Source organism: Serinus canaria, chromosome 3 (assembly GCF_022539315.1).
Source record: "Serinus canaria isolate serCan28SL12 chromosome 3, serCan2020, whole genome shotgun sequence".
NCBI classification, from domain to species: Eukaryota; Metazoa; Chordata; class Aves; order Passeriformes; family Fringillidae; genus Serinus; species Serinus canaria.
This window is the reverse complement of record NC_066316.1, coordinates 97,321-124,707: the sequence shown is the minus strand read 5'-3', so window position 1 is coordinate 124,707 and position 27,387 is coordinate 97,321. Positions and strand designations below refer to the sequence as shown.

The 27,387-nt window shown below is 43.9% G+C and overlaps 1 long non-coding RNA gene across 6 annotated transcripts in view; it reads left to right on the top strand.

Annotated features, from left to right (window-relative positions):
• LOC108962545 (uncharacterized) overlaps nt 1-27,387 on the top strand; it is a 314,906-nt gene that overhangs the window by 192,195 nt on the left and 95,324 nt on the right. For all 6 annotated transcript variants that reach the window (XR_007777274.1, XR_007777278.1, XR_007777275.1 and 3 more), the window contains exon 3: nt 3,029-3,156. This is a non-coding gene — a long non-coding RNA (uncharacterized LOC108962545). The remainder of the gene's footprint in view (nt 1-3,028; nt 3,157-27,387) is intronic.

The window sequence follows — 27,387 nt, the reverse complement described above, 5'->3', positions numbered from 1 at the left end:
CAGCAGAGGAGATGCTCTGAGTTATTACTGGTCTGATATTCTCACTGGAGGGCTGTGTCTGCTGCTGCCAGGCCCAAGTGGTTTTGTTTGCAGCAGCATCCCAGTCATCCCAGGTCAGGGATGATGGCCCTTTGCTCAGTTTGCTGCCCTCTGGCTCAAGCTCTGAGTATTTTAATCTGACAGAAATAAAGGTCAGGGATCTCCCAGCGTGGTGTTGGCTGCTAGGTAACAGCACTTCTAGAAACTTCTTTGAGTTAGGCTTTTCCTCTTGCGTCTTACTCTGGTCTGCTGCAGAAGATAGAAGCCTAAACCCTTGGTTTCACTGGGAAATAGATACATAAATACTTTGAAAGATGTGGCTTCAATGGGAAATAGATACATAAGTACTTTTTAAAGATTTGGTTGAATGCTGGATGCATTGTGCACTGCAATAACAGCATGCTCTGAATTGATTCTGCTGAGCATACTCAGATCCTTTTAAACTAATGCTGCAGCCAAAGCTTTAGGCACTGCAGAAATGTTATTCTAAACCAGGGTTCCTCAGGTCACCTGGTTTTTAGGGTTGTCTTTCAGTGAAGGTGAAACTACTCTTCTTTTGTTTTAATCAAAGGCAAGAACTTCTCAAGTACTTAAAAATAGCACCAATGGTTCAACAAAACTTTACTGCAACTGCTGACTTGAATTTTGATAGGTGTTCTTGTATATCAAAGCCAAGAGACTTAGCTTATGGGTACCTCTGTATAGTTTCTTGACACTGGGTTTTGAAGATGACCATCAGGATCTCAAAGCAATAAAGTTAATCTAACGGTGCCCTATTCTCTCTTCAGTGTATTTGCATGCTTAAAATAACCCAAAATTATTTCTGACTAAATATGCTAGTAAAGAAACTGGAAATACCACAGCTGATGAAATGAGGACAGGTTGGGCCAACTTTTTTTTTTTTTTCTCTCTCCTTATAATTGCTAGTTATTGACTTCCTTTTTGTCAAGGTCACCAGAAAGCTATGGAAAACTTTATCCCAGAATATTGGGTTTACTGGCATTTCTTGAAGAAAAAGTGTAAAATACGTGAAGAACTTGCAGAGTCTCTGCCCTCAAGTCTCTTTACAAGAAACTATTTTTGTGATTAGATGCTGGACCAAGCTGCTCTGCAATCTTTCCACTGCTATTAACTGTAAATAACTTCCAGCCTTGCATTAACCCCTTTGGCTCCTGACAAGCAAAGCTGTTCTCTGTCTGCCTGGCCTGATGAGAGAAACAGATGAGCTGGGAATTTGAAGCAGGGTCTAAGGCAGAGCTCTTTTTTTGTTGGGACTGTGTTTATGAACTCTGCTGTAACTTTCTCATTCCTGACTCCCCTTAGAGAGTGCAAATATTTTTATCGGGCAGAACATTTTTGGGAAATGCATCCATGGTCATGGCTGGATCTTGATCTTGAGCCTGCTGAAGCAAATGACAACGTTCTTGCTGGCCTTTGGGAAATGGTTGTGTGCTTTGCAGGCATTGACCTGAAAAGACTTTAGGATCTCTCTGATAGGCCCAAGCTGAAAATGTAGCTCCAAATTCAGTTCCTAATTCTGAGTTGTCCAAAGGCAGCAGGATCTCAGATATGAGTGGAGCCTGTAAATGCTAAAATTAAAAATGCTGATAGGAATACAAATATGAACACATGTTGAGTTAAGGAGGAAGGCACCTCTTTTGGAGCAAGCCTTGAGAGGCAAATTCTCTAGCCTTGTGTGCATTCCCTTCTGGAATGTCCATATAATGCCAAGATCATGTCTCAGTCCTGACTCCTACATGCCCTGCCGTGGCTTAGCTACAGAGGGAAATCTGGCTGAGAATTCTCAGATGCCTTTGTGGACTCTAAAGACAGTGGAAGCACAGGGAAAAAGTCCACGCTTCAAAGCTGGTGATGATTTGGACTCTAAACATTCCAGCATTAAAGGTGTTGCCATGCTGTGGAATCCTGTGTACCTGTCAGGCTGCAGCTGAGCTGGGCTGCGTTTTAAATGCTCAAGTCACACATACTGGAGCATTTAAAGAATGCTGAAGAGGGACCCTACCATGGCTTTGGGGGATGCAGGCTTCCCTGTGCAGGGCAGGTTTCCACCTCTTCCTCTTTGTCCACAACAGTGTTATGATGTCTCCTCTGAAACGTGGAAATTTCACATTAAGAACCCTTATCAGAGAAATACAGTATGGAGTGGATTAACTGAAGATCACTTATGCCACATATTATGGATGAGGAAAGTTTTATACCTACTCTGACTTTGCCACAAAAGAGGGGAAAAGACCATTAAAAAATTCTTGCACTAAAAACATTCCCAGGCACTCTTGAGGTTTTTTTTATTTTCCTTTTTTAATGGGAATTATGCCACAGAGGCACTGGCTTATAAAGTTCATTAGGTTTTAAAAACATGTTTCAGCCTCTTGGTAAGATAAAATTAAAAATTGGCAGGCGGTCACGTGGGAAAATTCTGGCAGAGCTGAAAAGTGGTTCCAGTCTCCCCATGGTCCTTGAGGCAGGATTCTGGCTTTTCTCTTTCCTTCTGGGTGTTGGACAAAGTTCTCCAATTCAGCATCTGCCAGCAGAATATTACCGCTGGCTTGAATGAAAATTAGGTTGTGTATCAAAATGATGAGTGGATGTGTTATCACAAATGATCTGAGCTGTACCCAACTGCCCTGGCTGGAATGCTGGTCCTGACGGTTTTCCACAGGACTTTTCATTCTCATTCAGGCCGTGAGCATCTGTAGGGAGCATTCTTCTGGGTTTTGCAACCAAGGAGCAACCTTGGCTTTGTGGTTTTTCTGTTCAACACCAAACCTGTTGGCTCTCTGTCTCAGCCACGAGCAGAGAACCGAGGCCTCTCGAGGCTGTCCTCTCTGCCTCTGCCAGTTACTCTCCTCCCACGGTGCTCCTACCCTCAGAAATCATCATGATGTCCAAAATAACTTGTCTTCATCAAAAGTTGTGATCAAAAAGAAATATTACTAAATCTATATTTTTACTGCTTGATTTTTTTAAGACTCCTTGGGCTTCAAATCGCTACCTGGAAAACTGCCGTGGTTGGAGCTGCAGTAGGCTGTTGGATAAATCTGTCCCATCCTCGTCGCTTCATCTGGGATTCTCAAAGATATTCACACATCAGAGAAGGTAAGGACAAAGCTTTTTCCATTCTTCCATTCTGTGTTTTCATCCCAGAGCTTGGTTGTGCTGCTTGTAAGGATGAGCCTGTAAGGTCTTGGGACCCAGCCAGACTGGGGGCTCTGAAATGGAAATTGTTGTGTGTGCTGAGCCCCAGGCAGCAGAGCAGATCCCATACAGGTTTGGGGCTGGGTCACAGGGGAAACAACAGGGGCTTGAAACGTGCAGAAAGAGGGGGGAGATCAAAGGAGAAGAACTGGGAAAGGTTTAGGTTGGGCAGAGCAGGGGAGGCTTAGCCTGGCTATCTAGTCCAATGCAAATGTGATGTTTTGCCTTTCTGTCTTCTGTGGAGGCATAGAAAGGAATAAACAGTGAGAAAAAAAAATACAATTAAGAGTGAGGTGATGGTGGTTTTCAGGTTGAAAACTACAAAGTTATATTGTTGGTGCAGGAACCTTGGCTGTGTCTGGAGCCCAGAACTGTTGTAATTTTGCCTCTCATAAGCAAGGCATCTGTGTATCCAAATGAAGTGTCTAGGAGAAAATCTTTTCCAGATTAAGCTAGAAGACTAACATTTGGTGCTATGGTTTCTTCCTGATGAGTTTGCAAGTCTCCCCTCGATTGTTAATTCACCCTTTCCATTTAAAATTTGAAAGGCAAACTGTTTTCTTTTACCATTTTGTCTATGCGTGCATGTCAGGGGGAAAAGGGGGAAGGGGGAAGCAAGGGATGGAGATGGGCTCTTGTGTCTTGCTTTAAGGTCATGTGTTCAGCATAATCCCTTCAAATTCATCAGTAGAAACTGTGTCAGCCTCCACAGGGGGCTGCTGTGTCTGAACAAGACTGCTCAATTTGTTTCTGATTAAGCACAATTATTTATTGTGAGACATGCAGCACAGGTAATACCATCCGAGTCCTGGCAGGAAAGGTGTGTGTTGGGATTTGGGTCTGTTGTTTCTCTCTGTCTTGGCTTAAAGTTATCTCCATCACCCAGTTTTTCTGACAAACAAAAAAGGGATGTGTTTTTGGGATGCAACTTAAAAAGCATTATTTATCCTGACCCAAAGAACAGCAAAAAGAGCAACCTTGAAAGGTTTCTGTAATGGAAATGAAACAATCAACACAGAAATATGAGGAAGAAATTACACCCATTAAATACATCTAGACTGATGAATGATATGATGGCTGCCTATTCAAGTTGGAAATTTTACACATGATTGAAGCTTTATTTAGTCTAATGAAATGTGCTTCCTGAATGCTGCATCTGAGTGACGGCGTGACCTAGAGCACAAAAGAAAGTATTATGTGATTAGACTGAGATCATTCTCATTTAAAGTCATTGTGATATAATTTTACGTTTTTAATTAGCAGCATATACTTTTGTGTCCATTGCCTCTTTTATTGCAAATACCTTTTCAGGTCTTGTCCTTCCACAGGCTTGTTTGAAGCCCAGCACAGATTAACAGCAAAGGGGTTTGGAGTTCATTGATCCTTTTTCTTTTTTTTAATCCCCCACGAAGTGGTGAATGGTGGGAGGGGAGGAAGCTGATATTTCAGAATAGGCTCATCTCGTGCTGAATTCTTCCCGAGCTCCATAGGACGCTCTTTGCATTTTAGCTTGAAATCCAGCTTAAATACCTTGTTTGGCCCATGAAAATATTGATAGTGTTGTCCTTTAAATCAGTGAAATTAGAGTTACTGGTGGAGCAACTGATTCTGGAGATATTGCCCTCAACATCTTGGCTCTGGCAGCTGGCATTTCATGAGGGCTGTGGCATTATTCTGATTTATATCACCGGGAGTTTGGACCTACATCCTCCACACCACACGTTTCCTAGCACACCTCACCTTTATGAGCTGGCCCTTTGCTTTGAAGCTGTTTTGTGTACCAGGCTGGAAGGCAGCTCCTCACACAGAAATCCAGTGTTTGCATTAAAAGCTATTAAATCACGTTGGACTCGAGCAAAACCTAACGTGGTTCATAACACAATTTTATGAGCTATTGAGATTTCTGGCACCATAAAATGAGTTTGTTAATGGGTTTCAGCAGTTGTTACTTAAAGCGATGTTAAAAAGTAATGAAGGGGGAAAGTGAATGCGAGGGGTGAAGCTGCATCTCAAGCCTGCAGCTCTCTCCCTTCCCTGAGCATTAGCAGGGGTAAGCAGGCATTAAACAGGTTCAGTGAGCTGCCAGTGTGTGAGACAGCTCGCTGCAGACCCCATATTTTCAGATGAATATGAACTTGCTGACCACAATCCTGACTTTTAGCTTGTTAGTGAGGTTGACTGATGAACACCCAGGACCAGACAGATAAGCCAGGCACTTAATCTACCTACTGTATGTGCTCAGTCAGACTAAAGCTTTATCAATCATTTCCAACTGCATTTCTGGGGCATATTGTATAGCTTCCCATTACCATAAATCACTGAATTTGGAGCCAGTAGCAATTTAACCCTCTCATTCGTGAGGCATCTGAAGGTGTCCACGTACCTGAAAGTACCTTAATTTGTGCCTGTATGGAAGATTCATAATTCCCTAGCACATTTTCTGGTTTTATTGCAGCCTGTAGTTGAAAGTTGGGAGGGCAAAAGAAAAAAGTCAGGAACAGCCTTTCAATAACAGTTTTTAAAATATCTCAATTTGAAATTTAGGATCATTTTCTTAGATCACTTTTTAACTGTGCATAGATATCTTCTTGATCTGGCTTGTACTTCCTGCTTCAATGAAAAGGATAAAGTTAAAAAAGGGTATTATAAATGCATGTGCCAATTGCAGAATAATATCTAATGCTGAGAGAAAAAAAAAATTCTATTTTCCCAAAGGAGACTTCCCCAATTTTTTGCCTGTCATATTATTTTTTAAATTCTGTTTTTACAGATAGAGTTTCATAGGCTAATCATGTATTTCACAAAAGTAAGGCAGCATGTTACAGGCAGGGAAGGCCACTTTGCCTGATCATTTTTTGTTCTGCTTACACACTTTAGGCTTCAGATGTGCTCAGACCATTTTTTTCCTGTTTCAGTTATTGTCTGGCTTAAAATTCAAGACATGAGGTCCAACATTCCAAAATCTCATGTTAGCATTCCAACTCTCATGTAAGCGTTCCAAATCTCATGTTAGCACTCTGGATTGTGACAAACTCAGGTACTTCCAACCACGAGAGATCTGACTCCTTTTGGAGCCTTGCTGAGATGGTCACAACTACAGGCAGAGACAAACTGCCCAGCCACTGGTTCTGAGGAATAAATTCAATATCGTGGCCTAATTTCTAGAAGCCTTCATGTTTATGTTGTCAGAATTTAGTCTTTGTTGTTTTTACCTATTTTTGTACCCTTTTTCCCCCTTGGTGGCTGTGGTAAGTGTACATTTGGTGTGGAATGTGAGAGCCTGGTGCTGCCCATTTGAAGTCATGACACAACTGCTTAAGTCACAGCTTATCAAACCCAAGTTTTTTCATTATTTTCCCCTCAAATTACGTTTTGCAGTCTATTAAGCATCATTTTCTGATAACTGGTGAAGTCTGAGTGCATTCTCTGTCACATATGGCTGGCCTAGGTTTGAGCCAGGCTTTGTGCATTATGAACCTGTCAACAGATCCTGTTTCCAGCTGCAGTGCTGAAGGGCAGCTGAGGAGGAGACATGATAAAGTCTTTGGGACAAATTACACATCACAAATTAATTGTATGTAATGCTTGGCATGACAGAGATGAATTTTGGGCAGGACCCTGGTGCTTGTTTTTACTGCCAGCAATTATCCTCCTCTTGCAGTCAGGTCTCGGACGAGGGGCGGATCTCGCGCCTTACGGTAAGCGCGCTCGGCAGGCACCCCCGGGCTTGGGCTCTGCCTCAGGAGAGGCTTCAGGTGCCTTCAGAGAAACTTGGTTTCCCATGCTAACTGCAAGAATGGGGGGAGCTGTTTCCATAGGTTTCCGTGAGCTTCTGGACTGATGCCCAGAGCCTGATCTCATCTTTGCCTGGAGGAGGTTTCTGAGAACATGCAGGCTCGGGCATCCCAGCCACTAGCCGTGCCAGAGTGCTTGTAAAGGGCCACAGCCAGCCCCTTTATTTACAACTACACGACTTCCCCAGCGTGTTCTGGGGAGCTTTAGGCAACTCGTGGTTTGTTTCACCTACTTCACGTCAGTGAGTCGCCATCCTTTGACAGACAGCAGATCAGCTGGTTACAAGTGTTGATCAGCTGGATAAAAGCAGAGGGTGAGACTACACTAGCACTGAAGTTTTGGGTTTGTGGACTGTGGGAAAATTAGTTTTACAGACTTTTGGGTCTCCTCTGCTGAAATACAGCTCCTGATCACTGTAATTTTGTATGACGCTTAAATGGTTTCTCGGACTATGCAAACCACAGGCTGTCCCAAGCTTTGCCAAAGAGTGAAGAGAGGCTGAAAGGCTGTGCTTCTGCAGAGCATGTTTCTGAGATTTGTCAGCTCTGTCACACTCCTCAGACCTGTGGAAATGAAGGGAAAGGGGCTTCCAGAGATATTCTGTTCATAATCATGAAGAAACTCACAGCCACACCACATAAAAACCTTCTAATGGTTCTTGCACTGGCACATGAATGGTAGTGAGGAGGATGTAGTTTAAAAATACAGCACAGACTTTTTTTCTTATAAAACATTTCAGGAAATCCTGCATTTTAGTGGGAATCTCTCACCTCTGAAGAATGCTGCATTTGAAGAATTTATAATGCTCTATTATCTCTGGGCCTAATTTGCAATATACTAATGTAAAGTGAAATTCAGTCTGCAAAGACACTTCTTTCTGAGCGTCCCTATTGCATGGCTAGGCAAATGTTCTTACGCAAGTACAGACAATAATTACGGCTAAGGCTATATATATTACAAGCAGGGAATTCCTCATACATTTAAATACATATTTTAGAAGCAAATCTGGAACTGGTTTCAAAATCCAGAGTGGATTGACACCAGTTTACATCATCAGTATCTGGCCTTTGGAAATTCAGAGAACCCATTAAAAATAAAACTTGTGGTGGGGGGAGGCTGGAGTTGTATCATATAGCAAGTGAGCACAGGAATGGCTGGCAGGAGAATGGTATGCTGCAGATGAACTGGATGGGGGACAGATTTGCACTGTTGTAAAACACATGGGAAAAGTCCCTTCTGTTTATTTCTTTTTTTCACCCCCTTATTAATTTACCGCAACCACAAGCCATGTGTTCCAGTTCCTGTCTGGGAAAAGAGGCTGGGTAGGCTGTGCTGTGACTTAGGCCAAGCAGGGATCTGAAAGCAGCTGGAAAACCCCAAGAAATCCTGAACTGCTCGTAAAAGAGGCGAGCAGAATTGTTTGTAAAGCCCTCAGCCCTGGGACAAGGCCCCTCTGGTTGTGTTGTGCTCCCTGTTCCGTGTTCTCAGCTGTAGTGAAGGACATCAGCTACAGATCACCTGGACAAGATGCCTTCAGTGAAAGCTTATGCCTTGAAATTGCTGGATTCATAGTGCACCCACAAGTTTGTTTGGTGTTGGCAGATCAGTGGCTTGTGTGAAGTATCCCAACCCCTGTGTACTTTGGAAGGAGTTGTTGTGCTTCATGTCGGTAATGTTGAAAACAGGAGAACTCCTCTTTAGCTCCTCCTTTCCTTTCTTGCTCTCAAGGTGGGAGAAGCATGTTGCTGTTCTTCATGCAGCACAGATTATTTCCTCTGACACATAAAGGATCTGTGACAGGCCTGAAGTTCCCTCTGGCTCTTCCTCTTTTCAGCCACTCCCGTAAGATCGAGCCTCTCACCTCAAATAAAACCTTGCAGTATCCTAGACAGGGATGGAGATATGTTTATGGCTTGGATATTACAGAGTAAAATCTATAAACTATTGGTTTAGCAGGCTTAAAATCAATATATTGCTTTTTATGTGGCTCACCTGTGATACAGAGGTGACGAGTAAAGTGAAGTTCTCATCTGAGCACTCTCCCTGTGGCTATAGAAGGCTAAGCATGATAACTGCAAGAACAGGGCCAGATAAGGGGAAATATATCTGGGAATTAGTGCAATCTTACCTACTGCTGCTGGTGAGACAGCAATGAAATTACTTCTCACTGATAAGATTGATAAGGGTTGTTGATGCATGGTTTTAAACTTCTGTTGTAGGTTAAATATCTACTTTTTATCCAGTGTTTATGTTAAACTTCAGCATTTTCTTCTTTTTTTTTAATTAACTCTAGCCTTTTTTGTCTCTTTTTTTTTTTCTTCCAAGTGCCTATTTCTATTTTGCTCCCAGTTGTGAATTTGAAAGAAATGTTTGCCTTTTGGATTTCTCTATCCTAAGCTTAATCCCTCCCAGAGACTCAAATGAGATCAAGGTCAGGTTTTGTCATTAAAGATGGAGAGGGCACATTTCTTTCCTAGCATGCCTCAGCCACAGACATCTTATGTGGTTTGGTGGGTGTGAAAGGATGGAGGGATTTAGTAACTCTGGTATAAAGGAGGAACTCTTATTTCATCATTTCCCCCTTAAATTTGAAAGAGCTAACACGTTTAGAATAGAGGGTAATTGATGTGTGTTGCAAAGACAGACCAGTCAACAAAGAGCCTTAATATTTACTCTTGGCACTAATGCACTGCTTGTCAAAGAAAATTCTGAATTCCTGCTGAAATATATTTAAATTTGAATTGTGTATACAGTATGTAATTACATCCATAATGACTAAATCACCTGTGTGTGCACAAATATTTTGTTGTGCTATTTTTGCTCTCATCTGGGGCTGAGACTAAAAACACTTTCAAATGCATTGACTTTGATAACCAAAGTGACAGAATTTTTACTTTTTAACACCAACATGGAATTTTGTTAAGGCGTTTCCTTGAGGGGGAGATTCTGATTTTGGAGAGGGTTATTGTACCGTGCACAGGGCTCCTGATCTGGACGGGTATATTCCACCTCCTTTTTTTTTTTTTTTTTTTTTTGTGAGGTAATTCGTTTTCAGAGGTGTTATCGCTCCTCTTTCTCACACAGACTCAAATCTGTACAGTCCACATGCTGCTGAGTCAGAAAATGTGTTTGGGTGCTGTTTGCTAAGCAAGTGTTGCCCATATTTACTTCTGTCTGTGCCCTTGAAGAATACCATGTGCCCATTCTTCACGGAAATGCTCCTGAGCATAGGAAGTTGCCTTGATTGGAGCACTCTGTATGTGGAGATGCTGCAGCTCAGAACCCTCCAGGTGTTTGTCACCTGTGTAGGTGACACAGCTGATGTCCAGAGCTGGGTCTGTATGCCCACATGGCGTTCAGCCCGCAGTGAGCAGCCCGTGGCTACTGGGGCTCGTGGGAAAGGCTCCTCTGTGCAAAAATAGGAGGAACAGCCTTCTGACAAGAGCTGGCACCTTCCTGACAGCCACATCCTTTCACACCGTGGTATAATGCAGCTCAGCGTGCTTTGAAGGCCCAGTTTGGTGGTGGTCCTGCCTTATCTCTCAGGAGATACTGATCCTTATCACAGAGCCATAACAAACTGGTGGAGTTGGAGGGGGTCAGAGAAGCCTTTGGCTTCGTTTAGAGCAAGGCTGACGTGAGCATGGAGCCATGGTGTACTCCGAGCAGCCAGCCTTTTTTGTGTCAAACTGGAGGCAGTTTGTAAAACCAGCGCCGTGTCAGACCTGCCCATTTACCCCACCTGGAAAGCAAAGCGCTCCTTTCAGTGAAACACTCACAATGTCAGCCTTGCAGCGCTTGGACTCGAGGGCATTCTGTTCAGTGCTTTGTGACTGCTTCTGAGGCATAGGAAACGGTGCTCTGGTGTAATTTCTCAGGCAAATGCAAGGCTGTCTTAGGAACTTGTGACCCCTGACTCGGAGTTGGAGGAGAGAGGAGCCGAAGTTATTCCGCGATTGGAGGAAAGCGGGCACAGCGTTATCTCAGAGCTGTGATATTTGGCTTCCAGCGGCCACAGCAAGTGACACACATCAAACGTCAGAGCAGCTGATAGCAGACAGGAAGGATTAGAGGTGACACAGAGAGCTGCCCCCTGCCAGCAGCGAGGCCGGGCGCGTCGCGCTGGGATCGGCTCGGGCGTGCGAGCTGGAGGTGCAGGTACAGGGAGCACGGGACATCCTCCTGATCATTGGGCTGACAGCTCAGTCTGCATGGAGGACAGTGTTTATTTACTCATTGTTGTGTGGTGAGCAAGTAGAAAGACATGCCTGCTTTAGCCCGTGCTGGTGTTGGTGCTAACGCTGTCTGGCTCCAGCTGCCGCGAGCCAGGACAATACAGCACAAAAACTTCCTATTCACCATCACTTCTGAGTCTGGCCTGGCACAGATATGCAATGACCTCAGACCACAGTTGGGGCTAATAAGGAATTTATCTTCATGGAAATGTGACCTCTTGCTACCAGAGGGCTACAAAAATACGAGTAACAATGGGTAAATGAAGATAAAGGTTTATCCTGGCCAACTGTTGCATTTTCAAAACAGTTCAACCCTGCCATGAAAAAAACTACTGTTTGACACAGGACGCTGTCTGAGACTTAAAAAAGTTATCCAGGTCACCGTGGAAAGAACGTGCTCTTGTTATTGTTTTTAAAAGTGAAAACTACTGGATTGATTATTTTTTTCTTTTGAATGATGCAGACACTCAATAGCAGTTTTCAATTCCCAGAATCCACTTTGGGTACAGGAACAAAGATTTCAGGAAATTCAGTTTTTCACCAAGGAATTAGGCTTTTTCCTCTCTTAACCTCTACCCTCCAGACTAGGAGTTCACACTCTGTCTGTGCTTTTAATCTTGACTTCAATATATTTTACTGTGGCCAGCTTTTAGTTACAGTTTAATAACTTCAGCTTTATTTTGCCCCAGGCCATATTATAATGAATAAAAAGCTTTTTCTATGATTTAGCTGAATTTATGCAGCTGCCCTTGAAACAGCTGCATGACTTTTCCTACTGACTAGGAAGGGTAGCAGTTTACTCAGCACAGACTGATCAGCTGAATTCTACTTCCAAACTCAGTTTCCCAAAAAAATCCCGTGAAAAAGAATGCAGGTCCATGACCACACTTCCCAATAGCTTATGACCTATTGATCTTTCTCAAATGAACATTATCCTCACCCCAAAAAGCAATTTGGGCTGAATAAGGACCGTATTTTTATCTGGTTCTGTGTGGTACCTTGTGCAATGAAATCTTCAATCTGGTGAGGGCCTCTGATATGCCCAAAGAGCTGCTTCCCAGTTCCCAGTGGCGTGCAGGAAATGGGGAGTGGACTCGTGCAGAAGCTTGCACCAGCCACTGGTAATGTTACACTTGACCACTGCTAGGCTGGTTCCTCCTGTGGGCACAGCCTGCGAGCAGGTCTGACCCTTCAGGGGCTGCGTCCAAATCTGCAGAGAGATGTCAGAGCAAACCTGCAGGGCCTGTGCAGCAGTTCTGAGAGCAGTGATGCACCCAGCTCAGAACAGGCATCAGCCTTTCACCTCCATGGTTTTGCATCCTAAACCTGGCACCTGGGAAGGATCCAGATCCAGCAGGGCGTGTGGATTCCAGCTGGGCAGACAGCGAGAGGAGGCTGGGTGGATAATGCACACCCTGTGGGAACCTGCCTACAAATTGAAGGGTGGCAGGCAGGATGGAGGAGGCAAGAGGTCAGCAGTATGCAGCTTAGGGAGCACGTGGTTTGAATGCAACTGTGAAACCCAAGACACCTCATCAATTTGTGGGGCTTCTTTAATAAGGGCCCAGCTTCATCTTTAGGCAGGGAATCCCCTCCAGAATTCCAGACACATGAAAGACATTAACTCATAATGCCTCATAAGGTCTCCTGAGTACCTGCTAATAATTATGGCTGGCCTTTTTGGCCTTAGAAGCTTTCTGTTACCTGGTGTTGAACCTTTTAGGGTAAACTGGGAACCAGTGCAGGATGCTGAATGTGAAAAGGTGTGTTTATGCTTCTGTGCACTGACAAATCTGAACCAAGGGTTTGGTTCTTACTCGCTCAGGATTAGCAAATACTGCATTGAAATGAAGAACAGCTATTTACATGTACTTAAAACAGCAGGTTTAAAAGAAATCTTGTAAAGGAAAGGAAAAAAAGCGCAGCAATAAACTCTAGTCTGAGATCATACTATTAAACAGAAATATTATTAAAAGAACAGTTTTTAGAAGAATGAGAATGATCAGTTTGCCCAGCTGTTATAGTAGCAAGGAAAATGTTAATGAAAAACTAAGAGAATTCTGCACACCTACTATTCATCTCAGTATAAAAAGGGGAAGCAAAGAAAGCAAGGCAGAGTAGATCCTGGCGTAGACCTCATGTTCTAAACTTAAAACGATTATAAGATGTGTAATAAAGATAAAGCACCCCCCCACCCCCAAAGAGTGAGAGCACTTTGAGTCATGCAATGAACCTTTTATTCATTACAGCCCTGAAAAATTTGGGGTCAGTTCTCCATTCCTTTATAAAGGAGACTTAAATGTAGTGTTTCTGTAATATATGTTCAGTTAAAAGCCCTCCTCCCAGCTTTTCACTGCCAGAATGAGGTAAAGAATCTGGAGATTTTAGAGCTAATAAGCCAAGCAGTAAAATGGTGCACATTTGTGTGGAGCCTGATGAGGGATGGGAATGCACCCAGGGAAGGCTTGGCTGCCTCGGCCGACGGGTGGACACACCAGGACCCTGTTCAATGAATCAACCTTGGCAAATTCCATCCATGAAAACTCAGAGAGGGGAAAAAAGGCAAGAAAAGCCTGACTGGGGCTGTTACAAACTGCTCAGGATCAAAGCTGCACAAGCCATCCACCTGCAAGCCAACCACTCAGCCCCAGGAAACTGGGAAAGAACCACCAAGGCAATCCTAGAGAACAGTGCTGGAGCACCTGGATGTCCTTGACTCCAACTAATGTGGGGAAAGAAAACAGAAAAATCCACTTTTTCTGGGCAGGAAAGAGCATGTAATTGCAGAATAATGCCATACTGCACTGAACAGGAAAGCTCAGTAAGACAACTGCTGGCAAATATTCCAGCTCTGACTTCTTTGGGAGCCTCTGAGGTCAGAGAGGTGAGGCAGGCATTCCACATCCCATCCTGTGCTGCAGAGCAGGCCTTTCCACAGCACTGGGCTGTGCTGCGGGATCAGATGGATTGGAAAATTATTCCTTCAGATGCAAAGGTATCAGCCCCCTCAGAACTCCCATATGCTTCATTAGTGAAAAGACTTTGTTTGAATGAGGTTCATTATTGTCATTCTCAACGCTATGCTGGACAAGAAAAATTTAAAGTAATAAGTAGGGAATAAAAGAAAACTCTTGCATTCTTAATGTCATTGAAAGTATAGTCTTTCCTTACAGATTTAATTCTTCCTGTGAATGTCCACACTGCGTTTGCAATATTTAAAAAAAAAAAAAAAAAACCTGGATAGAATCACAGTGGAGTGAGTGTTTGTGAAGTTAATAGAAAATTCTGGGCCTTCAACTCTGATAAATGTAACTCTAGAGTCCTATGAAAAATTTCATTTTCAAGGAAGCCTTGCCTCTTTATGGGAACTTTGTCCAGCTGAAAAATTTTTACTGGCTCTACTCCTCATTCCCAGTTATGGAGCAGATTTGGAAATACCTGTGAAAAGCAATATATTGGTTTCAAGGAAATGCATGGATGAAAGCATTGTAATTGAGGACATCCAGATCTGTTCTTACAGAAACGCCTTGTATTTACGTGGCCCATTACTTACACGTTCTGAGGAGCATTGCAAGCATAGAAAACTCCAAAAGGGTGAAAGTTAGCCAAGAAAACCAGCTGTGCATCACTTTGAGTCCTACCCCAAACACTTGGAACACATCTGCATGGCTCATCAATACGTCTGTATTGCTCTACTTGCAATGTGACTGGTTTGGTCCCAGAACCACGGAGACAGAGAGTGGGGGTATGTAAAACCAGGGCAGTCGCGGAAAAAGGAAATTTCAGTGTCTTTGTGCACAAAATTTTGTGTTCAGAATCAGCACGATGGGTTACAGATGTATGTCAGAGAAACAAGGCAATTCACTCTGACTTTTACAGAGCGTTCTCTTAAAAATTCTTTGCAAGGCTTTAAAAAGATGGGGAGGGGGCGAGAAGGAAATATATCTATATATATGTATGTGTATTCCTGAGAGTGACTGCAATCCTCAAGGCCACTCAAACAATTTGCACCTTTAATCATTAGGGTATCCTAGGGCTGATGAGAAGTTAGGCTGGGTAGGAAAAACACAGGGCAGGAAGCTAAGAGATTTGATTTCAATTCCAACTTCAGGGCAGAAATCCCATGTGATCGTGGGCCTCTCGTTTGGACCCGTGTTTTCCTACACCAGGGAAACACAGACTGTTTCACCCAAACTGCTGCTGAAACATTGCTCTGAAGTTAAAATGGTCTGAGCCATGCTGGAGTGCAGACCTACCTCTTCTGGCTGGAAAAGCTGTGGGCATTTTGCTTTCTCCTACAGAAGGAGCAACACAGGACTTGTTCTAAATTAGGAATAACACCTCCTCCCTCTTTCTGCAGTTTTGCTTGGTGGATTGCAATCCCAATTTCTGAGTCTGGCTTGGTATAATAAGTATTAGATTTGACTAATACTTTTACATTAAATCCCTGTGAGTATGGTGTAAAGAGACTGTAGGTTCTGCATCATTCTAGTGCCCTTTCTGGGTATCCTAGGTGTGGCTCCATGCCATCCACCTTCAGGCCCTCGCTGTTGTGCCAGATTTAGGACCCTCACTACATGGCTAGGCTGGTGGAGTGACCTCCAGTGAGTGCAGTGTCCTGTGCTCTCTGGACTGTGGACACAGCCAGCTCTCTAGCTGGAGGGCACTATTAGCAGTGATCCAGGAGTGGTCTTCCAGGATATCATTGGCTTAGTTTAAGTTACTCCCCCAATGACAACAACAATCTGAAAAAGAGAGGTAGAGTAAATGTTTACATATGTGCAGCTGTGGAAGGGAATCTGCAGAGTGACTAATTTCTCATCCTACCTTTACAGAAATTTTATTTGCATTCCAATCGGTTGTAATTGCTTCAGTCTTTAATAGAGTTTGTGATTAAATCTGGCACAAAAGTTGCCAATTCTGAGTTTGCTAAACCTTGAAGTATGGATCCATTTGGGGCCTCTTCTTCAAACAGCAGTGGCTCAGCTTTACTGGAGCTGCTGGTCGAAGTCACCATCAGATTTCCGTTCCGTGGAAAAAGCAGTTGTTATAAATCCCAAATAGTCAGTAATTGATCACAGCCTGGAATTGTAAAGCTCTATCTCAGTGCCTGAAATAGCACATGTTTGTGGTGTGGTATGTGGTCTCAGTCCCTGTCGAGAGAGGGGGAGACCTTGGAGAATGTGAGAGTCTTAAGGAGCTTTCCCCTAATAGCAGGGTCAAGGGACAGCCCTGTCACAGCCTCCCTGGTTAAAGCTGTGTGGGGAAGCAAACTGCTCTCGACCTCCAGCGTCCCAGCTGTCAGTCATGGAGAGGAGCACTCCTTTTGTTCAGATCCCTGAGAAAATCCCCCGTGCTCCTCCCTTCTCTGCCCCCACGCTGGCTGCCGTGCCAGTGTCCCTCTGGGGCCAGCCACGACCCAGCCCTACAGCCCCACTCAATTCCCCCAAAGTGACCAGAATCAGCACAGCTTCCCCTGTCCCCTCTGAACCCCCACCCTCAGGAGAGACCCCAGGAGCTGCAGGCTTCTCACGGAGCTGTGGTAAAACTGAGAGGGCTGGGGCATGGGAGAAACTCAATATTGACACAAGAACTTAAATTTAGTGATGTGGCTCTCAAAGAACCCAACCAAACAATCAAGCAAAAAGCAAACAACAGTTTGATCTCTGGTTTTGTTTTTAACAAGTTTTCAATGAGATCACCCTGTGGCTTTTAGTTTATTCTAAACATAATTTATTTTTGACTTTGAGATCTCCATCAATTTGGCCAATAGGACAGTTTGGGATCACCAATACTTGAAGCTTTCACAATTTTATATGATTAAAATCTTTTTGAGTAATTTACCTTTTTTTTTTTTTTTTTTTTTAAAGAGGAAAAGTAAGACTTTTCAATCCTGTTGACCCAACCAGAAATCTTCAGAAGTTGCCTGATAGCAGGACTTCACAAATTTCCATGTGCTGAGAGTGAGTGCAAAGGGATTCTCTGCTCTTGAACCACTGCAGATTTGTTAACAGTTTCTTTCTTTAGGTTTATTATCAAAAACATTTTGCTTAATATATATTTTGTAATAACAATTTAAAAGGATTAGTCAATCCTAACATTAAAACTTTACTGTCTTTGTAATGGATTAGCCTTTGTACCCAGCTAGATTCTAAAAGGTGTTGCAGAAGTAAAGCAGTAGCAGGATGCCACAAGTCCTTTTAGATCAAGTACCCCACTCCTTGCTTGAGGCAAGTCTCTGTTCTTTGGGGAGAGGCCTTCAGGTGGAGCATTCCAGATATGCATGGCAGACTTTATGTAGCTTGTTTAAGGCTCCAAAATAAATAATAATAATAATAAAAAAAAAAAAAAAAAACCACTGTTTTAAATCCCAATGGTCTTTAATACCGTTGGGAATGAAAAACTAAGTGGGCTGGAAAAAAAGGATATTCTGGCATATGGATTAGCAATCAGCCAGAAACTGAAGTTTCAGTTAAACAACCCAACCCCCCCTTATTCCTTGTACTTTCTTTGCAGTTCTGTGGCACATTTTCGGGGGAGCAGGCGTTTAAACCCTGGCTGAAGTGGGCTCCAGTGCAAGTCTGAAGGAGGTTAGAAGGCACATATTCATCCTCACTGGCAGGGCTGCTTAGCACAGCTCAAACAGGGTGCATGACTACAGCAGTTACCTCCTAAAAATGTGTTTATTTAGTGTATCTAAAGCTATCCTGTCTTAAAGGGATTCTAGTAAACTGTTGTCCTTGTCCTCCTCACTGGTGGTGACCCTTCATCAGCCCAGCAATTGGTCAGACTTCAAACCTGCCAGCAAACCTGAAAAAACTCACATTTCAGGAAACCACCATTGCTCCCCTCTGCTGGTTATTTTGTTCCAGCTGCTGAGGAATAAAGAATGCATTTCTCAGCTGAAGGGCTGACAAAGAAGCAAGGCCTTGCAGCTGGAGGTGGCCCTGGTACCCAGCCTGGTGCAGCAGTCTGCCAGGCAGAGGAGCAGGAGGTGGTCTGGTCCTGGGCGAGCTCAGGGCAAGCAGGGTGACATCTGAGACTGGCTCCCCCCTGGCGCTTGTGGGGGGAGGAGGGATTGTTGTCATTGTTGATGCCAATGAGGACAAACCTCTTTCTCAGCAGTAAGCAGTGGAGGGTGCCTACAGAGAAATCCAGCAGCTGGAATGCCACCAAGTATCTGGTGGAGAACCTGCAATCCAGATGTGCAGCTCCGTGCCCCTCCATCTGCTGAGCACCCATATGCTGGTGCTGGCTCGGGAAAGGACACTCAAAGTTGTGGTTTTCTCACTGATAATTACACATCTCAGCATTTGAAACCTACAGGCAAAACCTAAAGCATCCTGGATTGCTCTGGATTCAGTCCATTAACAAAATTCAGGCTTTCTCTGGGCAGTGGTAAATCAGGAATAAATCCATGAGGTTACACCATCCAGGAGCAGTGGAGTATGTTTAGTCAGGCCTTGTTTTGAGGACCAACATGGTTCTGATGTCACAATGTTCTGCTTGCAAGATTTTATGTCCTTTAGGCAGAAATTTCCTTTTTTTCCTGTTCAGTTTCCCCTAGTTCACTTAAAGGAAGTCAACTGAAAGGAAGAACAAATTGCCAACATGGCAACTGAGGACAAATAAAATCAGATTATGGAGGCTAAAATCACAGCTTTGTACTTGGGGGGGGCCCAGGTCTCCTTTGCTGTGGGTCCCTAAACACAAGAGAGGCAGGGAGCAGTCCCTGTGCCCAGAGCCAAGTGGCACAGACTGGTGCATGCTAAGCTCCTCTGGGAGAAGAGCTGTGCTCCAGTTTCCTGGCTTTTTGGACTGGCTTTCATCTGGCCCCTGTGGGCTCCTGGAGGATCCTACAGAAGGAGTATCTGAGTGTTTTCCTTGGTCCAAGTCCCTGGAGCCCAGTGGTGCTGCGTGCCAGCTCCCACAGGTGCTGCTGTCACAGCCTGAAGCTGGTGCTGGGCACGCAGGGCTGTGGCAGTGCCTGAGGCTGTAAAGCTCTGCTGGGGTGCTCAAAGCACAAGGGGCATGTGCTGCTCTGGGGGCAGTGCCCATAGTGTGACACTGCTGGCCTGGGCAGGGTACTGGAGGGAGCTGCCTGGAGGGGCCTGGATATAACCAGGGAGTAACGTGACAATTATGGTTCCAGGTCTGAACTCACCTCTAGAGCCTCTTTTGTTCATCTGAGCAAAAACATAGCCAGGCTGGTACAGAAGGGGTCCCTGCTCCAGAGCAGGGCAGAATGCTTTTCCCAGGGAGCCCTTTCCTCACGTGGGGATGTGGTTTCTCAGGTGGGGACCCTTCTGTACCTTCCCAGTGCCTGAATGGAGCCCAGGCATACCCCTGTTTCCCAGGTGTTCTGCACATTTCCTTATGAAGCATGTCAGCAGGATAGAAAGCCTAATTCATGTAGGAGCTCGCTTTAGCCTCATCCCTGTGCTGTCTTTGCATCTCTCTTGTTTCTCCAGGGTTGTTCTGGCTGCCGTGCTGCCATGTTTGTGAGACACTGGGTGATCTCACTAAGGGAAATCCCATAATGGCTGTTGTTAATCTTGGATGCTGAGCACCAAAGGGCTTTGTCCTTTAACTTTGCCTTTGACACATTGAAACTGGTCACTACATGACTAGCTAGGAAAAGGATGGTGTTTTTCAGGGAATAGGGATTGACTGAGCACGAGCTGCAAAGGAAACTATGGCTGTCATAAGCTTTAGTGAAATCTGAGGGAAAATTGCCGTGATTCATCCACAGTTGTTAATATGACAAAGCCCAGATCCATACAAAGGAACACCTGGCCTGCTAGTGAACCTATCTCTGGAGAGCACCATTTGCCCACATGTTTGTTGCTCTAGCAACAAGCCTGAATGTGGATCGCTATTTTTTGAAACACCACAAGAAAGAACAGATTCCACTATGGGAAATTTTCTGTCATAAAGAAAATTATATTTGCTCTACAAACACTGAGTTCTCCCACTTTGTAAGGACTGACTGCCACTCTCTGAATCACTGAGAAACACAGAGACCCATTTCTTGACTCTTGAGAGTCTAAAGACGTGCCAAAGCATACATGGATTTCATATTTTCCAGTAGCTACAAATCAGACCCATTCTCTCAAGAAGATCCCAGTTTAGAACAGTCTCCTAGGTCACTTTACAAGCTCAAAGCGTACCAACTTTAGAAAGTAAAATAATTTCCTTATAGGGTGAATTTTACCCCTCTGCTCAAAGCTTTTTCATCACCTTTCCTTTCTGGGTAGGTTTCAGATGATGACTTGCACCCTCTCTCCTGCTCTCTTGCAAAATGCCCCTGCAGATGAACAAGTGTGAGTGTCAACGTGGTGACACATCAACTGCCTTTGATTTTAGCTGCTCTGGCTCCCACTCCTCCAGCTTTGAAAGCTTGCAGATGCACATGTATGTGCATGTATCTATAAATGAGTACATGTATGTATTTACACACACACAGACGTGTGTCTAGGCACACAGGGAGCAAGGCTGAGAGGAGCTGGGTGCCGTGTGAGACACCTGTGTTACAAGATGTTTCATGCTCTATTCCAAGGTCCTGTTTCTGCTGCCTGGGTTCCTACTTTGTAGACAGGCAAGCTTTGTTAATTTTCCCTGTTTCTCTTCTGATTCCTGGTTTTACATTTCTTCCCCTGGTAATGCTCTGCCAGTACAATAAGGATATTTTTTGTTTTGGTTTGGATTTTTTTTTTTTTTTGTGAAAGCTGGACAACAAGCAGGATAAAAATGGAGAGAGAGATACTCTGAATCCCAGAGGTTACTAATTTCTGTCTGAACTGAATAAATGGCTGCATATAAATGTGTTTCTTCTTCTTTCAAAAAAGGGTCTGCTTTTTTCTGCTGACCCTGGGTGAGTCTGGAGTTACCTGAAACTGTTTGTAGCTGTTCAGAAATCGCAAGCTTTCCCACCTGAACTCCTCCCCTGTCAGCTGGAGGGGGCTTTCAGGTGGGTGTTTGTTTCATTGTCCTCAAAGGGATCCGTTCCTGTGCTGAAAGACAAGCCCAGGACAATGTTTTACAGAGCAGAAGATATTGTGAGGGACCAATTATCACATAAGTGGTTCTCACGGCTTGGGCTGGTACTGTGTGCCAGCTTGCACATTAACTTCTTTCACTGCTTTTTACCCAGTTTACTCAACATTCTCAAGTGGTGGCTTTGTCAATTGTTCCTCCTGCTGATATTTTGACAGATGATAGCCCCCTGATGCCAGCTTAGCCCAGCTAGTAAGAAATAGGCCAACGTGAAACTCTAGACCAAGTGACTGCTCTCATGGTATGGAGGAGCTGTAGGGTTGGTTCTGGTTTGGAATTGTTATTAATTTCCATCTGAAAAATACATCTCCCAACCCTGCCCTTGCAATACACTCTCTATGTACTCCATTAAAAACCAAAAACATGGAGACTTTATTTATTTTTTCTTTCTCTGCCACACCATGCTAAAGTATCCTCTAATGAGTGTCAGGGTGCACTTGGGGAGTATGTCTGAATCATATGAGCACAAAAGTATTTAAAGATTTATAGTGTTTCATTGATTCCAAAGGAATGTATAATGACCAGGCAATTTTCAGTGTAGTTTTCCTATATAAATCTTACCAAAATTGCTGACACTGTGTTATTAACACTTGGGGCTGGTGTTGCTGCAAGTGAAGAGATTTATGTGGAGGATAAAGCAGAAATCTTTAGAAAGTGGGGTTTGCTAATTCATCTGGCTGTTCATTAGTTTAAGAGCTTTCTGTAGTTTGTATATTTCACTGACTTCTTGGTTCTTTCTTCTATTGGTTAGAGATGCTACATAAGAAAAAGGTAATTAATTTTTTTTTCCTGTAGTTAAGGCTGAATTTTAACTATATTCTTCTTTAAGTCTTTTCCTTAGTTTAATCCTGTTAGGTACTGAATGGTTTCAGTGGTTTCAAATTAATGTAGGAGCTGAACTCAGGCAGGCCTTATTGTTGTCAGACCTTTCTTTTCCATCCTCCAGGGGATTTTTTTTTCTGCAAGGAGTGGCACAGAAGAGCTGAGAAAATGATGCTTAGGACTGAAACAGTTCTTAATGCATATCATATGTAGCCATATGTAAATGTCTACCATGCATTTGTTTCCCTGCAACGTTATTAATCTTAGTAGTTTTTAGACAGCAAAGATTTCAGAAAAGAAAGTTTGTCTATTGTTACTTACACTGTTGTGTTTATATGTTTTCAAACTTAGCCAGGAAGATTAATGTACATGAAACTCATTTTATTTTTTCCTTCCTTGTCTTTGCTTAATTTCTCTTTCAAAGCTGAAGGACCATTTAATGGCACACAAATGGCTCTGCTTTCAGAAAAATTTAAGGGCTACCGATGAGAACGAGGAAGTTTTTGTTGAACTTCCATTTCTTTGATTGCAGAAGCCAAATTCTTTCTGAAACAGATCTGAGAATGTCTGGGGAGAAGGGACAGGCTTTGATGTGGTAGTAGGAGCTTTTCTCGTCCTTTTCCTTTGCATTTGTCTTCACGTGTGTGGTTGTGTGTTTTGAGGTCTTCCTTACCAGGAGCATTTTGCAAAGGTTTCCTGGTTAATGCACATGGTCTGTTCAATCATTCAAGTCAGCCAAGTGTACTTCTGCCTAAAGTTAGGCATGAGCTTAGCTAAAGCCAGGGCCTGTAGCCAGGAGCTCTGGGCCCGTGGACTCGGTGTTTGTCGGATAAGGAGACTCTCAGAGCTTACAGAAATTTGGGGTCCAGAGCCCGAGCTCCTCACTGAGCCCAGAGGGGGCTGACCCTGCTTTGTGCTGTTCAGGATCAGGCTTTGAACGTCTCAAGAGACATCTGCAGAAGGGTCTACTTAAGGAACTATGGTTTAACTTCTATTTCTTATCATGCTGGGGTCTGGAAGAATATTTTGTGCTATCTGGTTGACTGAGGGGTCTGAGAGATCCTACTCCAGGGGGCTCTTAATTCCAACCAAAGGGAAAACATACTGGAAAAACCTCCAGCAAGGACTTTAAAAAAATCTCTTTTCTCACATATTTAGCCTGAACTAGCAATAACAACTTCGATGCAGGGCATTTCCTGAGGATTAATGACTGTCTGGGGTCATCATCTCCTCCCAGTTAGTTATTAATCCCCAGGAAATACTCTGTGCCTTGATCATTATTGCTTAATTAGCATTGAGAATGTGGGGGGTTTAGGTTTCTTTCATGCATCCTGTGAATTGCTGGGGTGGGGGGTTTCTTTCATTAACTTGCCCTTTTCAGCCTGGATGGGAGCATGGGCTTTGCTTACAGTTTGCAGGTTTGAGAATTTAGTCACAGGGTTAAACCTTCCCGAGCAATTCGAGTTCCATGTGAAAGCCCCAGTGGCAGCCCACACCTGCAGGGCATCAGCAGGGGTCCCCCAGCCCTGCTGGGAAACACTGGGTGCCAGGGGGGCACAGGCTGGCAGCTGGGATGCTGGAAAAGGGCAGGGCAAGCTGGGGGCTGGAGGAGGCAGAGGGAAGGGAAAGGAGGGAAGCTCCGAGGAGAGGGGAAGTTAGGCACTGCCAGCCTCCACAAACTGTTTTGTCAGCCACCAAAAGAAGTTCCCCTGCTGTATGAAATTTTGGGAAAATTTTGGAGTACAAGCAGTCTTCAAGGGAACTCCGCCTGACTCAAATGACCCAGACTGCAGCAAGCCAAATCTATTTAGTTAGAAGAGCAGGGAGAAAAAATTCAGACGTTCTCCCTGGAGGAGAGGAAGACGACGGACAGAGTCCTTTTTCAAGCACTGTGTGGTGGGATTGAGCTCAGGAGGGCTGCTCCCACCAACCACCCCACTGCTCCATCCTTATTCCCTATCAGACTGGGAGATGGCCACTTCATGGTGTGTTTAGGGTTGTTTATGGGATGTGTGACTCCAGGCACACAATTCCAGGAGTGATGGACAGAGCTTGACCCCGGGGATGCGGGCACTGCAAGTCCGGGTGCCCCCAGGCACTGTGGGGTTCCATCTGTTGATCTGTTTGTTATGGATGTAGTCTTAAGTATATTTTGAAAAGAAAATTAATTTTAAAAAGGAAATATCAGGTTTTCTGCTCCAAACAAAGCCATAATAGGATTTTTTCAAGACTTTTTCAAAAACATTTTTGTAGAACCCCAGTGGGGAGACTGTTGGAGATGTGTAGTGACATTTTCCTAGCCATCTGTTCTTCAGATCTCACTGCCCTCTTCTGCTGTGGGAACCTCTCTCCAAGCCTCCTTGAAGGTCTTTTGGGTCCTGAATGTTTAAGTGAATATTTCAGCAATTTGGCCTTTATGTTTGGGACCAGAGGTGCAAATCAGTTTCATGCCTCCCAGGAAAATCCCTTATCCTAAACAAATATCTGGCCTCACAAATATTTCTCTGGCTGTGATGAAAATATGCAAACTTTGGTCCCCAAGCGCTAGGTTGGTTGTCTTTTTTTTTACTTTCCTATGTAAATATTTGTATTTTTGGGAACAATACGCTTCGTTTAGTGTTGGGAAAACCATTTGTTTGAGGAAAGGGCATATTGTAAAAGGAACACCTGATTAGTTGTTAGTTTGAAGAGTTTGTTAGTTTGAAGAGATTTGGAACAAAAATGTATTTTTTTGAAGTCAGCTATTTCTGACCTTTAAATTTTCTGACCTGAAAAACGGCAGATAGATACATAAAATGCCATGTAAAATTAATGCAAATAATTATTTCCAGTTATTTTGAAAATAGCCTTAGAGAGGCATAGGGCACCCTGGAACTGAAATAACTTCACCTAGCCACATAGTATTTCTAATTAATTCAATAGATATAAAGAGATATGACTGGTTTTGACCTTAACCCTGATCAGCATTAAATCTAATCCTCATTTCAACTCTGTTCCTAAGTAGGGAAAAAGGCTTTTGACAGAGTCAGTGGCTGCTGTATATTTAAATTCTCCGTAGTGTGTCCTGCAATGTTCTCATCCAAATCTTGTTCTTGTAGCCGACCTCTGACAGTCAATGTATGGCCAATGTCAAACCATAAAAGGCATAAGAAGGGGAGAGGGAATAGAAAAAGAGTCATTATGCAGATGATATATATGTCCATTAATGAGACATTCCTTTGTACTTTGAACTCATAGCAGAGTTTGACATTGAATAGGTCTCAGGGGTTTTAAGGCTTCATCACACACATTTTTGCACGGCCTTATTCTTACCAAGGAACAAAAAGAAGAGACCTTGGTAAAGTGAGGAGGCTATAGCCCTAGATAAGATCAAAATAAAATGTATGGGAAGAAATTTCTGTGTGTTCTTTGGAGACAAAACAACACCATAAGTATGGGGGGTAGTAATCTGATGTAATAAGGCCAGTCTGAGTGGAAGTCTGAACCTAGAGTCACCAAAACCATTTCTGCAAAAAGGAAAAGTTGAGCCATCAGAGGAGCTGCAGCATGAGGCGAGCCTGGGGTGATCTCTGACACTGACTGTGTGCACACCTGAGCCCAGGGATCTCACTGGCTCTCCTGGCAAAGCCAAAGCTGTAGGAAGTGTTTGGCCCCTGCCCTCCGGAGCCCAGGTCTCACAGGTCCAGGGAACTTCATGGCTCTGGCCCTCTTGGTATCCTCTGTTTGCCTTCTCTCGCCTTCTGAGCTCCTCACAAGTAATTATGTGCCTCTCACAAGAGCAGCCTCCGCTTCCCTGAAGCTCTGAGCACACAGAATCCCCTCCATGGTGTGCCAGAAGAGATGCAGTGCAGCAGTGCCCTGGCTCGGGGCCTCTGGTACAGGAAGGTGAAACAGGGTCAATAAAAACAACTGTAGGGGAAGGCAAATCTTTGAGTATTTAGCATGCAGAGTGTCTTGGGTAGGAGCTGTCCCTCTGCCTCTGGCTTGCCCACAGCCCCAGAGGTGCCAGCACACCTGCTGGCAGCTGGGCCTGAATGTGCTCAGATGAACCGGTGCAGCATTAGAGCAGGAAACTAGAACAGACCTTAGCTTCATTTCTCAATTTTTGGGAACAAAATCCTGACTAAAGCCTAATGTGAAAATGCTCTGGGAACAAATTTCCATGCTTTTATCCATATTGGGTAGCTATTCTGTCCCCCAGTTGCAGTGAGATGAGATCTGATGGGGTTTTGCAGGTCTGTAAATCAAACTGGGGAGTTATCCTAGAGTTTACAGAAGAGGGTACAGAGCGTAACTCCCTTTGGCCAGCGTGATTCTAAATTTTAAAATCACATAATAGTCAGGAAAGATGTGCTAAAGTTCCATTTGGTTGCAGTATGGTTTGAAGGAGAAGCTGAGCTCCCATTTTTGCACCCTTGGAGTGCAGTGATATTAAGGTACAGGATGAAAAGGACTATGTGAAATTGTGTACTCACCGAGGTCAGGGAAGGCTTGCACTGCCTGCAGTGAGGGCAGGGTTTTATTCTCCCTCACACATAAAAGTTCATATGATTTTTAATCCACTCACCTCTGGAGAAAAGTTTCATTCCATTCTTGAGATAAGAACGTGTTACTTTTCCCTGGCTGCCTCTCCACTCAGCTCGCAGGGTCTGCTCAGAAAGCTGGATAGGAAGCACAGGGCTGTTGGATCTGCCTAGTGAAAGCAGCAGTGCGGAGGGGATGACCTGAATCAGGGCTTCTGGGTTTTGGGTTTTGCTCTGATGGTGGCAAACCAGGTCTGCATCAAACCTCTGAGATCTATCTCCTGTAACTCTGCTTCTCTGCCTCCTGTTTCCTCATCTTTCTTGTAACAGAGGCCTGAAATGCCACAGTGTGTGTATGTTCTGTCTGAATTCACCTATTTTAGGGAAGCACTGGATTCCTAGATCCACATTAAACGTACTGGTTGAGAAAAAAGTGGCTAGGAATGGTGAAGCCCTTGTTTATCTTTGAAAATCTGCCCCTGCTTATTCAGTAGTGCTCAAAAAGCCAGATTTGGGGTTATTCTCTTTTTTTTTTTTTTTTTTTTTTTTTTTTTCTATTTTCTACTTGTTTTGGAAGGCGAAAAAAAGTTATCTTTCTGATCTGTACACAGTCCGAAAACCAGATATTATCATCACTTGGTTGTAGCTCTGCTGGTACAGCATGTTTTGCTTATTAAAGCAAAGACATGGTTGAAACTAGA